Source organism: Prionailurus bengalensis, chromosome X, assembly GCF_016509475.1.
Source record: "Prionailurus bengalensis isolate Pbe53 chromosome X, Fcat_Pben_1.1_paternal_pri, whole genome shotgun sequence".
Lineage (NCBI taxonomy): Eukaryota > Metazoa > Chordata > Mammalia > Carnivora > Felidae > Prionailurus > Prionailurus bengalensis.
Window position 1 is genome coordinate 60,706,554 of NC_057361.1, and position 13,970 is coordinate 60,720,523.

General features: G+C 39.5%; 1 pseudogene; it reads left to right on the plus strand.

Annotated features, from left to right (window-relative positions):
* The first annotated feature begins 10,948 nt into the window (after positions 1–10,948).
* On the plus strand, positions 10,949–12,790 carry LOC122477424 (annotated as a pseudogene).
* The last annotated feature ends 1,180 nt before the right edge of the window (positions 12,791–13,970 follow it).

The following is a 13,970-nucleotide window of genomic DNA, read 5'->3' on the forward strand; positions in this document are numbered from 1 at the left end:
TGATCTTGGCCACAGCAACTTCTTACTCAACACGTCTCCAGAGGCAAGGGAAACCAAAGCAAAATTGAACTATTGGGACCTCATCAAAATAAAAAGCTTCTGCACAGCGAAGGAAACAATCAGCAAAACTAAAAGGCAACCGACAGAATGGGAGAAGATATTTGCACATGACATATCAGATAAAGGGTTAGTATCCAAAAATCTATAAAGAATTTACCAAACTCAACACCCAAAAAACAAATAATCCAGTGAAGAAATGGGCAAAAGCCATGAATAGACACTTCTCCAAAGAAGACATCCAGATGGCCAACCGACACATGAAAAAATGATCAACGTTGTTCATCATCTGGGAAATACAAATCAAAACCACATTGAGAGACCACCTCATACCTGTCAGAATGGCTAACATTAACAACTCAGGCAACAACAGATGTTGGCAAGGATGCGAAGAAAGAGGATCTCTTTTGCGCTGCTGGTAGGAATGCAAGCTGGTGCAGCCACTCTGGAAAGCAGTATGGAGGTTCCTCAAAAAATTAAGACTAGAACTACCCTATGAACCAGCAATTGCACTACTAGGTATTTATCCAAGGGATACAGGTGTACTGTTTCCAAGGGACACATGCATCCCAATGTTTATAGCAGAACTATCGACAACAGCCAAAGTATGGAAAGAGCCCAAATGTCCATCAATGGATGAGTGGATAAAGAAGATGTGGTATATATATATGTATATAATGGAGTATTACTTGGCAATCAAAAAAATGAAATCTTGGGGTGCCTAGGTTGCTCAGTTGGTTAAGCATCCAACTTTGGCTCAGATTGTGATGTCGCAGTTTGTGAGCTCGAGTCCTGCATCATCAGGCTCTGTGCTGACAGCTTGGAGCCTGGAGCCATCTTCGGATTCTGTGTCTCCCTCTCTCTCTGCCCTTCCCCCGCTTGCACTCTGTCTCTCTCCCTCAAAATAAACAAATGTTAATAAAAACATTAAAAAAGAAAGAATGAAATCTTGCCATTTGCAACTACGTGGATGGAACTAGAGGGTATGAAATGAAGTGATATTAGTCAGTCAGAGAAAGACAAATATCATATGACTTCACTCATATGAGGACTTTAAGATGCAAAACAGATGAACATAAGGGAAGGGAAGCCAAAATAATATAAAAACAAGGAGGGGAACAAAACATAAGAGACTTAAATATAGAGAATAGAGGGTTGCTGGAGGGGTTGTTGGAGGGGGGATGGGCTAAATGGATAAGGGGATCAAGGTATCTACTCCTGAAATCATTGTTGCACCATGTGCTAACTAACTTAGATGGAAATTATAAAAAATAAATAAATTATAGATAATAAATAAATAAAACTAAAAAAATTTTAGACTCTTAAGCCCTTTCTGATCTAGAGGGAGAAAAGACTAAAGTGAATAAAAAATAGGTTCCACACAAAGCAGATGTATTCCAAGAACAAAATGAGTGGTACTGATAGTTCATATTATAGTTCCGAGACGGGAAAGATTCTGTGGTCACAAAAGTTTTCAAGACTAAAGTCTTAAAGGATGGGTAACATTTAGAGTGGTAGAAGAAGGGAGGCAGGCAAGGGCAGCCCAGGCAAAACTCAAGATATACAGTATGGCTATGATGATATACTATGTAAACTGCTTTTAGGTAAAGTAGAGGGAGGGTAGTGAGAAATGAAGCTGGACCAGACATAGGCACACAGGAATGGTTTGATCTAACTAAAGAGCTGGGACTTTAATCAGGAAGCAATGGCAGCTGTTTGGTATTTATAGCCTTGACTGCACTGTCACTTCTATACGTTCCAGCTTCTCTACTGGATTCTAAGATACTTCAAGATGAGAATGGTATCCTATATTTTTATAACTCCAGAGTGCTTGGCAGTGTAAATGAAGGGCCCTGAGATAATGCGGTGGAGTTGGCAGTTGGTTTATGAACTGAATTCCTGATTTTGTTTATATGTTAAATCAGGTATATGAGACGAAAAAGGTCACACTATCCACTTGAAAATTCAAGATAAGTAAAAAACAACTGAAAACTTGAGATGAACTTGAGTGAGAGAGAGAGAGGTCCTCTGCCTTTTATGAAATCAAGGCCTCTTTAGGGAATGGCAAGTGTCCTCAAGGAAGTCAAGTTTTGCTCTCAAGGCCCTAACTAAAGGTAATAAGAGAGGTCTTATGACTTGTTCTCCTTAAGTGCTTGTAAACTGTTATGCAAAGTTATTGTAGGGCAAATAGCCTCCCTGCAACCTCTAAAATTATATTTTGTACAGTCTCTAACTTACAAATGTTTGATTCACAAATGGCACTTTCAGGCACCTGGGTGGTTCAGTCAGATGAGCATCTGATTCTTGATTTTGGCTCAGGTCATGATCTTGCTGTCATGGAATTGAGCCCCATGTTGGGCTCCATGCTGAGCGGAGTCTTCTTGGGATTCTCTCTCTACCTCTCTCTCTTCCCCTCCCCCACTAGCGCATATGTGCGCACATGTACACATGTGTGCTCTCACTCTCAAAATAAATAAATAAACGTTAAAAAACAAAACAAAAAACAAATTGCACTTTCATGCAAACATCTACTGCTATCTCTGCCCTTCCCCACCCGTACTTACTTCCCTGTTCTCCAAGGCCTCTGATAGCACTGCAGTTGAGCCACTGAGAAGAAAATAAAATAAATGTTCAGAAAATCTGTAGGAGGAAGAAACAAAGCTGAAATAAATAGGAACAGCTTAGGGGACATAAAGAAGGTAGAAGTAAGCTCCCAAATAGGTCTTGCCTTTTTCCCCAAAATATCTTTCATCAATGGCCTGAATTATTCTCATGAATTTGTTATACTGCCTGAAAATAAACTATATGGAATCACATTTAGATTAATAAGCACCTTCTTTCTATGTATACAAATACCTCTAGGAGAGTTAGAGAAGCTACTAGACTTTTACTTATTAGTATTGCTGTGCCAAATAATGACCCATTACCTACAGGCTAATAATTAGCTTACTTTGCCTCATGGCACATGAATATTAGGATACCTGGAACTGGGAGTTTGGGTTATGGTAGAGAGGGTAGGTCACTCTGTGAGGCCTAGCAGACTTTAGTGGTATGGTAGGCAGAAATTTAAGATGGCCTCCTAAGATTCCTGGGTTCCTTGTGTACACACACCTTCTCCCAGTTATTTGATCAAACACTGATCTAGTACTGCTGTGAATGGATTTTGCAGATGAAACTAAAGTCCTAAATTGCTTGACCATAAAATAGAGAGATTACGTGAGTGGGCCTGATGTAGCCAGTGAGATCTTTCTTTAAGAGTAGAAAGTTTTCTCCAACTAGTGACAGAACAGGAAGCCAGAAACTTGAAGTACTAGTGGCATTTGATGCATAAGAAGTTTTTGTTGTTGGTTTGAAAATAGAGGAGGATAAATGAAAAGAAATGTGAGCAGCCTCTTGGAGTGGAGAGTGAGTAGCCCCTGATTGACAGCTTGAAGGAAAATAGGGACCTCAGTTGTTTCCTTAACAACCTGACTGCACATGGAAGACCCTGAGGCCCAGATGAGAACTGTAGCCCTGGGCAATAACCTTTATTTGAACCTTGTGAGGCCTGAGCAGAGGATTCAGCTAAGCTATACCAGACCCCTAATCCATGGGAACTGTGAGATAATAAACAGCTGCTACCTTAAGCCACTAGGTTTATGTTATTTTGTTATGTTAGCAATAGAAACTGGTACAAATGTGATCTCCCTAGGATTAATCTGAGGATTTTGGCACCCAAGAGTCTGGAAAGAGGAGCTCTATAAAGCAAGGGGCTACAAAAAAACAAACTTACCTATTTGAATATTTTGCTGATGGACTGGCTTTCTGTTCAAGAAAGGGAAGCTAACTCACTTCCTTCCCTCCCTCTATACTCCATACCATAAGCAGGACCTTCTTCTAAGACCCAAGGCTCAGATCAGTCCTGTTATCGCTATGGTTCAGTTCTACAAAAGTTAAACAGATTTTTACGGTCTGGCCAGAGAACTTAATTACTATGTATAATGTTGTTTCTATGGGAAAATACACTCTTCTTTTTAAAGTTTATTTATTTTTTGAGACAGAGAGAGAGCACATGCGCATGCATGCACATGCAAGCAGGAGAGGGGCAGAGAGAAAGGGAGAGAAAGAGAATCCCAAGGGGACTCCACATTGTTAGCAGAGCTGAACACAGGGCTTGAACTCACAAACCGTGAGATCATGACCTGAGCTGAAATCAAGAATCAGACGCTTAACCGACTGAGCCACTCAGTCACCCTGGGAAAATGCATTCTCAGTTCCCAAGAACTTAAAATCAAGTTTTTGGAACAAAACCCACTCATTCTAAAAATGGACTGTACTCATTTTAATAGAATATAAAGCTGTAAGCCAAGGGGGTATATATATCTGTAGAGCACAAAGCACCTGAGAGCTGGTATTTGGGAGTGTGAAGGGGAGAGGAGGAATCAGTCTTTTAGCAAGGCCATATATAGTGTAGCGTATCATGGATCTAGACCCTAGTTGCCTGTGTTTAAATTCTAGCTCTGCCACTTGCCAGTTGTGTGACTTTAGTCAAGTTGCTTAATTTCTCAGTGCCTCCTGTTCTCCATGTAAATAATGGAATAAAAGTACCATCTCATAGGGTTTCTGAACAAATAAAAGAGCAGATATATGTAAAGCTCTTAGACTAATATCCAGCACACAACATAAGTGTTAGTTATTACTATTATAAATCCTCAGAAACTTTTTTATAGTCTATTTTGCTTCAGCTTCTTTAGACATACCAGTTAATTTAAATCAGTTCAGGGCTGCCTGGCTGGCTTAGTTGGTGGAGCATGCAACTCTTGATCTCAGTGTTGTAAGTTTGAGCCCCACGTCGGGTGTAGAGATTACTTAAAAACAAAATCTTGGAATAAAAATATCTAAATCAGTTCATCTCTTAAGCTTTAGTTATTTTAGCATACAGGAATTTACAGTCTTGGAATATTAGGACCATCTTTAAACCATTCCACCTAAGGCCAAGTTATGATGTTCCTTTTATGTAAACCAAATACTATCTACCTCAGTAGAGGCCTTATGTCTTTCTGTGTGGCCATCAATGAAGAGCAATTCTTGTTTGTTTGTTTACTCATTTTAAGTAGAAGAGTGTAAAAGTGAGGAGACCAAACCTGGAGATGACTTTTAAGACCTCAGTCTTTAGGGTATACCTAGAATCTAAGTTTAAAGTGTGACAGAGAGAGACAGAGCATGAGTGGGGAAGGGGCAGAGAGACAGAGGGAGACACAGCACCCAAAGCAGGCTCCAGTCTCCCAGCTGTCAGCACAGAGCCCCATGCGGGGCTCGAACCCACGAACCACGAGATCATGACCTGAGCCAAAGTCCAGCGCTTAAACGACTGAGCCACCCAGGCACCCCTCCTTTGTCCCTTTCAAGTGTTGACTGTGGTTTTGGAAATATACAGGAAAGCAGATTTTGAGGGGTGTGAGGGAGGACAGAAAATTAAACCCATCCCGTTGTACCTACCTCTTATTGCTCCAGCACTGTATGCCAAGGAGAATAGGCAAGCCCCTGTGTGTGAGAGGTTGCAGGATATAGTGAAAAGATTATGAAACCTGAATTCTAGGCCTAACCACCATTTAGTATAATCTCAGTTTCTCATTGGTAAAGTGAGAATAGCAATCTCTGCTCTAAAAGGTGAAATGATTGTTGCGAACATCTAATGAAATCATGGGTGTGAACATGCTTGTAAACTGTAAAGCACTGTGCAAACCTCAACACTTCCCCTCCTCTGTGCACTATCTCATGTGTTTATTACAATACTTGGCACTATACAAAATCAAGTCTTTACTGGTCTATCTCACCTACCAGTTATGAAGTCAGTGAAGGTATGGAACTTGTCGGTCCTTTTCACTGCTATACCCCAGTATCTAGCCCAGAGCCTGACACAAAGTAGGTAGGTATTCAATAAATATTAAATTGATCATAAGAAATTCATATTTAAAAAGGCAGAGTTTGCTTTTATGGCCCTCAATATTTTTTTCCCCAGACTTCAGTTTCCTTCAGTGCTCCTTCAATTTCAGAGCCCTACTGTCTGGCACTTTCCTATTTAAAAATGCTCTGGGGAAAATAACCAATAACTTTACTTACAAGATGTCAATCACTGGGATATTTTCCTCTTCCTCTTGAGGAATTAGTATTCTATTTTATTTTATTTTTATTAAAATTTTTTTTAATGTTTATTTTTGTGAGAGAGAGAGAGACAGAGTGCAAGTAGGGGAGGAGCAGAGAGCTCTGAGCTGTCAACACAGAGCCCGACGCAGGGCTCAAACTCACAAACTGCAAGATCATGACCTGAGCCAAAGTTGGACGCTTGACTGAGACACCCAGGCACCCCACATTCTTTTCAAAAAATATTTTATTTTGGGGGAGCTGGGTGGCTCAGTTGGTTTAGCATCCAACTCTTAACTTTGGCTCAGGTCATGATCTCATGGTTTGTGGGTTCAAGCCCCACATAGGTCTCTGCACTGTTATTGTGGAGCCTGCTTGGGATTCTCTCTCTCCGTTCTCTACTGCTCTCTCCATCTCTCTCTCTCTCTCTCTCCCTCTCTCAAAATAATTAAATAAATAAACTGTAAAAATAAAATGAAATTTAAAATGAAATAAATATTTTATTTTTAAGTAATCTCTACACCTAACATAGGGCTCAAAAACAACCCCGAGATCAAGAGTCGTATGCTCCACCAACTGAGCCAACCAGGTGCCCCAAGGAATTAGCATTCTAATAGGAGTGAAGAACTTAGGCTAATCTCTAATGGTTGGAACTTCAGGCAATTGTGGGCAATATATGAGTTTATGCAAGAAGCCTTTGGGAGTCACTGATTTCCAGAGCCAGGTAGGGTGAAATATGGCACTTACCTTGAACGCAAAATTTAAGAGAGCATCAAAATGCCAGTAATCAAGATCATAATATTTTAATATTTGTTTGCTTTTTTAGTTTTATTGAGATACAATTTACATATCATAAGTCTTACTCATTTAAAGTGCACAATACAGAGGTGCCTGGCTGGCTCAGTTGGTAGAGCATGTGACTCTTGATCTCAGGCAGGGTTATAAGTCCAAGCTCCATGTTGGGTGTAGAGTTTACTTAAAATAAATAAATAAATAAATAAATAAATAAATAAATAAATAAATTCATTAAAAAATAAAGTGCACAATACAATAGTGTTTATTATATTTACAGAGCCATGCAGCCATCACCATAATTTACTTTTAGTACATTTTCATTGCCCCAAAAGGAAACCTTGTACCCACTGAGTCGGTTCCCATTCCCCTTAAGCCCTAACCTCTCTCCTCCCAGTCCTAAGTAACCACAAATATTTTGTGTCTCTATAGGTTGGTCTATTCTAGACATTTCATGTAAGTGAAATTATAAAATATGTGGTGTTTTGTGATTAACTTCTTTAACAAATTAAAGTATGCTTTCAAAATTCATCTATTGTGTAGGTGTACATTGTGTTTATCCATTCATTAGTTGATGGACATTTGACTTATCTCCACTTTTTTTTAAGTTTACTTATTTATTTTGAGAGGGACAGAGACAGTGTGAGTGGGGCAGGGTCAGAGAGACAGGAAGAGAGACAGAATCCCAAGCAGGCTCCGTGCTGTCAGCACAGAACCCAATGTGGAGCTTGAACCCACAAAGCTGTGAGATCATGACCTGAGCTGAAACCAAGAGTTGGATACTTAACTGAACTCCCCAAGAGCTCCCCCGCCACCCTTTTCGACTATTATGAATAATGCTGTTATGAACAAGTTGTTGTGTGGACATGTTTTGTGTGGACACGTGTGGGCATACGTAGGAGAACTGTTGGGTCATATGTTAACTCTAGGTTTAACTTTTTGAGGAACTGCCAAACTATCCCTCATTTTACATTCCCACCAGAAAAAATATATATGAGGGTTTCGATTTCTTCACATTTTTGCCAATGCTCATTTTCATTTTGGTTACAGTCATTCTAGTAGGCATGAACACAGGAATGCAATATTTTTTTAATTAAAATTAATGCAAAAGTCGATGATGAACAAAATATTGAAATTTTTAATAAAGACGGAACCTGTAGTGCTGTGCTGAGCCATATTAGAGCCTGAGAGGTAAAAGGAAATATGTGTGTTCCCATACACTTGTTTCTATTTCTTTTGAATGGCCATGAAAAAAAACAACTTTGAAAGTACACTTTATGAATGTGAAAAGATATGAATATTCTTCCTGAATTTGAAAATAAATTAAACAGAAAAGTAAATAAATTGGAAATTTACAAATCAGCAGATAAGAGCATCAATTATTATGGAGAAAGCACATATCAAATAGAAATTAAGGAAATTAGGGGCGCCTGGGTGGCGCAGTCGGTTAAGCGTCCGACTTCAGCCAGGTCACAATCTCGCGGTCTGTGAGTTCGAGCCCCGCGTCAGGCTCTGGGCTGATGGCTCAGAGCCTGGAGCCTGTTTCCGATTCTGTGTCTCCCTCTCTCTCTGCCCCTCCCCCGTTCATGCTCTGTCTCTCTGTCCCCAAAATAAATAAACGTTGAAAAAAAAGAAATTAAGGAAATTATTAATTCATTCATTATACATAATGAATTATTAATTCATTATACATAATGAATCATACATAATTTCACATTTGAAATGGAGATATAAAAAAATTAAATGAAGTACCCTAACAATTTTAATATCTTTTTTAAATTTTATTTTTTAATTTACATCCAAATTAGCATATAGTTCAACAATGATTTCAAGAGTAGATTCCTTAATGCCCCTTACCCATTTAGACCATTCCCCCTCCCAAAACCCCTCCAGTAACCTTCTGCTTGTTCTCCATATTTAAGAGTCTCTTATGTTTTGTCCCCCTCCCTGTTTTTATATTATTGTTTCTCTTCCCTTATGTTCATCTGTTTTGTCTCTTAAAGTCCTCATATGAGTGAAGTCATATGTTATTTGTCTTTCTCTGACTAATTTTGCTTAGCATAATACTCTCCACTTCCATCCATGTAGCTGCAAATGCCAAGACTTCATTCTTTTTGATTGCCAAGTAATACTCCATTGTGTATATATATACCACATCTTCTTTATCCATTCATCCATCAATGGACATGTGGGTTTTTTCCATACTTTGGCTATTGTTGATAGTACTGTTATAAACAACAGATATTGGCAAGCATACGAAGAAAGAGGATCTCTTTTGCATTGTTGGTGGGAATGCAAGCTGGTTCAGCCACTCTGGAAAACAGTATGGAGGTCCCTCAAAAAATTAAAACTAGAACTACCCTATGACCCAGAAATTGCACTACTAGGTATTTATCCAAGGGATACAGGTGTGTTGTTTCAAAGGGACATATGCACCTCAATGTTTATAGCAGCACTATCTGAAATAGTTTTAAGGTGCTTGCAAAATTAGAACAACATAAACTATCAACAATTGACTCAAGAAGAAATAAAACATTTGAATATAACTTTAAAAGTGAAAAGAAGAATTAGTAATCCAAGAAAAGCCCATAAAAAGAAGCTTAGGCCCAGATGGCTTCACTGTTAATTCTACCAAATATTTAGAGAAGAATTAATAGTCCTTTACAAACTCTTCCAAAAAATAGAAGAGGAGGGAACAATTTCTGACTCATTCTCTAAGACCAGAATTCCCCTGATACCAAAACCAGAGAAAGACATTAGAAATGAAAACTACAGACCAATATCTCTTATGAATATAAACACAAAAATCTCCAGCAAAATACTACTGAATAGAACCTGGAAACAGATAAAGGGGATCATATGTCACGAAAAAGTGGAATTTATTGTAGAAATACTAGATCGGTTCAACATATAAAAATCAATCACCCTATTAATAGAATAAAGTGCAAAAACCACATGATCATCTCAGTAGATGTATGAAAAAACCTTCAACAAAATCCAAATCTTTTCATGGAAAAAAAAACGCAACAAAGTAGGAATAGAAGGGAACTTACACAAACTGAAAAAGAGCATCTTTGGTAGACTAGATAATGGCCCCTGTCCTAATCCCTTGAAAGTGTGAGCATGTTACACGGTAAAATAGACTCCACAAAATGTGATTAAGATGTTGAGATGCGGAAATTATGCTGGATTATTCGGGTGGGCCCAATGTAATCACAAGTTTCCTTATAAGAAGGAGGCAGGGGATCAGAGTCAAAGAGAGAAGGTGAGAGATTATAGATGATGCTACACTGCTGGATTTGGAGATGGAGGAAGGGTCCCATGAGCCCAGGGTCCCATACAGCCTCTAGAAGCAAGAAAATGCAAAGAAACAGATTCTTCCCTAGAGCCTCCAGAAGGAACAAAGACCTGCTGACATCTTCATTTTAACTAAGTGCAACTGATTTCGTATTTCTGACCTTAGGGAATGTTGAGAATAACTTTGTGTTACTTTCAGTCACTAACTTTGCAGGAACTTATTATAGTGGCAACGGGAAGCTAATACAGCACCAAAAAAAATCCTTTCTTTTTTAGATTAGGAATAAACCAAGGATGTTTTCTCTCACCACTTCTGTTAAGTCTTGTAGTAGAGATTCTGTCCAGGGCAATTAGGCAAGTAAAAGAGATAAAATGCAGCCATATTAAGAAAGAAGTAAAACTATATCTACTTTCAAATGACATAATCTTGTACATAGACAATCCTAAGAAATCCATAAAAAATACTAGAAGTAGAACTGATAAACCATTTTGATAAGGTTGTACAACAAAACCAATATACAACAATCAGTTGTATTTTCACACATTTGCATGAATAATCTGAAAATGAAATTAAGAAAACAATTTTATTTAAAATAGTATCAAAAACACTTAAGAATAGGCAATAGGTTTGCAGCCAAAACACAAGTGTCATGAAAACCACTGCTAAACCTAAACTAAAATGGGAAAGGAAAAGATTCATATCACCATCATCATCATTGGACATGTAGATTCGGGCAAGTCTACCACTACTGGTCATCTGATCTACAAATGTGGTGGGATCGACAAAAGATCTATTGAAAAATTTTAAGAAGGAGGCTGCTGAGATGGGAAAGGGCTCCTTCAAGTATGTCTGGGTGTTGGATAAAATGAAAGCTGAAAGTGAATGTGGTATCACCATTGATATCTCCCTGTTGAAATTCAAGACCAGCAAGTATTATGTGACCATCATTGATGCCCCAGGACACAGAAGCTTTATGAAAAACATGATTACAGGGGCACCTGAGTGGCTCAGTTGGTTAAGCATCTGACTTCAGCTTAGGTCATGATCTTGCGGTTCACGAGTTCGAGCCCCACGTAGGGCTCTGTGCTGACAGCTCAGAGCCTGGAGCCTGCTTCCGATTCTGTCTTCCTCCCTCTGTGCTCCTCCCCCGCTCATGCTCTGTCTCTGTCTCTGTCTCTCTCTCAAATATAAATTTAAAAAAACATTTAAAAAAACATGATTACAGACACATCTCAAGCTGACTGTGCTGTCCTGATTGTTCCTGCTGGTGTTGGTAAATTTGAAGCAGGTATCTCCAAGAATGGGCAGCCTGTGAGTATTACCTTCTGGCTTACAACTTGTTGGTGGTAACAAAGTGGATTCCACTGAGCCACCCTATGGCCAGGAGAGATATGAGGAAATCGTTAAGTCAGCACCTATATTAAGAAAATTGGCTACAACTCCGACACAGTAGCATTTGTGCCAATTTCTGGCTGGAATGGTGACAACATGCTGTAACCAAGTGCTAACGTGCTTTGGTTCAAGAGATGGAAAGTCACCCATAAAATGGCAATGCCAGTGGAACCACACTGTTTGAAGCTCAGGATTGCATTCTGCTACCAACTCGTCCAACTAACAAGCCCTTGCATCTACTCCTTTAGGATACCTACAAAATTGGTTGTATTGGTACTGTCCCTGTGGGCCAAGCGGAGACTGGCATTGTTAAGCCTGGCATGGTGGTCACCTTTGCTTTAGTCAATGTTACAACTGAAGTAAAGTCTGTTGAAATGCACCACAAAGCTTTGAGTGAGGCTCTACCTGGGGACAACGTGGGCTTCAATGTCTAGAATGTATCTGTCAGGGCACCTGGGTGGTTCAGTTGGTTAAGCATCTGACTCTTGGTTTCAGCTTAGGTCATGATCTTGCAGTTTCATGGGTTCGAGCCCCACATCAGGCTCTGTGCTACAGCACAGAGCCTGCTTGGGATTCTCTCTTTACTTCTCTCTCTGACCCTCCCTGACTCGTGCTGTCTGTGTCTCTCTCAAAATAAATAAGTCAACTTTTAAAAAAAAGAAAAAGAATGTATCTGTCAAAGATGTCTGTCATGGCAATGTGGCTGCTGACAGCAAAAATGACCCATCAATGGAAGCAGCTGGCTTCACAACTCAGGTGATTATCCTGAACCATCCAGGCCAAATCAGTGCTAGATATGCACCTGTGCTGGATTGTCACACAGGTCACATTGCTTGTAAGTTTGCTAAGCTGAAGGAGAAGACTGATTATCGTTCTGGAAAAAAAGCTGGAAGATGGTCCTAAGTTCTTGAAATCTGGTGATGCTGCCATCATTGATATGGTTCCTGGCAAGCCTATGTGTGTTGAGAGCTTCTTTGAGTATCCTCCTCCAGGTTGTTTTTCTGTTCGTGACATGAGACAGATGGTTGCTATGGCTGTCACCAAAGCAGTGGACAAGAAGGCAGCTGGAGCTGGCAAGGTCACCAAGTCTTCCCAGAAAGTTCAGAAGGCTAAATGAATATTATCCCCCGAACCTGCCATTCCAGTCTTTATCAGTGGTGAAAGAATGGTCTCAGAATTGCTTGTGTCAATTGGCCATTTAAGTTTAATAGTAAAAGACTGGGTAATTATAACAATGCATTGTAAAACCTTCAGAAGGAAAGGAGAATATTTTGTGGATCATTTGTGTGTGTGTGTGTGTGTGTGTGTGTGTGTGTGTGTGTGGCAGTTTTAAGTTACTAGTTTTTAAAATCAGTACTTTTTAATGGAAACAACTTGACCAAAAATCTGTCACAAAATTTTGAAATCCATTAAAACAAAAGTTTAATGAGAAAAAAAAAACACTTGGGAATAAATTTAACAAAAAAGTACAAAACTTGTACATAGAAAAAAGTACAAAATGTCATTGACAGAAATTTAAGAGGACCTAAATATGTGGGAAAACATTCAATGCTCATGGATTAGGAGACTTAATATTGTTTAGATATCAATACTCCCCCAAATTTTGAACACATTTAACACAATCCCTATAAAAATCCCAGCTTGGGGGCGCCTGGGTGGCGCAGTCGGTTAAGCGGCCGACTTCAGCCAGGTCACGATCTCGCGGTCCGTGAGTTCGAGCCCCGCGTCAGGCTCTGGGCTGATGGCTCAGAGCCTGGAGCCTGTTTCCGATTCTGTGTCGCCCTCTCTCTCTGCCCCTCCCCCGTTCATGCTCTGTCTCTCTCTGTCCCCAAAAAAAATAAATAAACGTTGAAAAAAAAATTTTTAAAAAAATCCCAGCTTGATTATTTCAAAAATTGCCAAGCTGATCCTAAAATTAATATGAAACTACAGGGGCACCTGAGTGGCTCAGTTGGTTAAGCGTCTGAGCCCAGCTCAGGTCATGATCTCATGGTCTGGGGGTTTGAGCCCCACGTCGGGCTCTGTGCTGACAGCTTGGAGCCTGGAGCCTGCTTTGGATTCTGTGTCTCCCTCTCTCTCTGCCCCTCCCCTGCTCATGCTCTGTCTCTGTCCCTCCCTCTCAAAAAATAAACATTAAAAAAAAAAAAGAAACTACAAAGGACCAGAATAGCTAAAAATGATCTAGAAAAAGGAACAAAGTTGTAGCATTCACACCTCTTGATTCTAAAACTCACTTCAAAGCTACAGTAAGATTTGTGGTAGAGACATAACATTAGAAATATAAGTAAATAAAATAGAATTGAGAGTT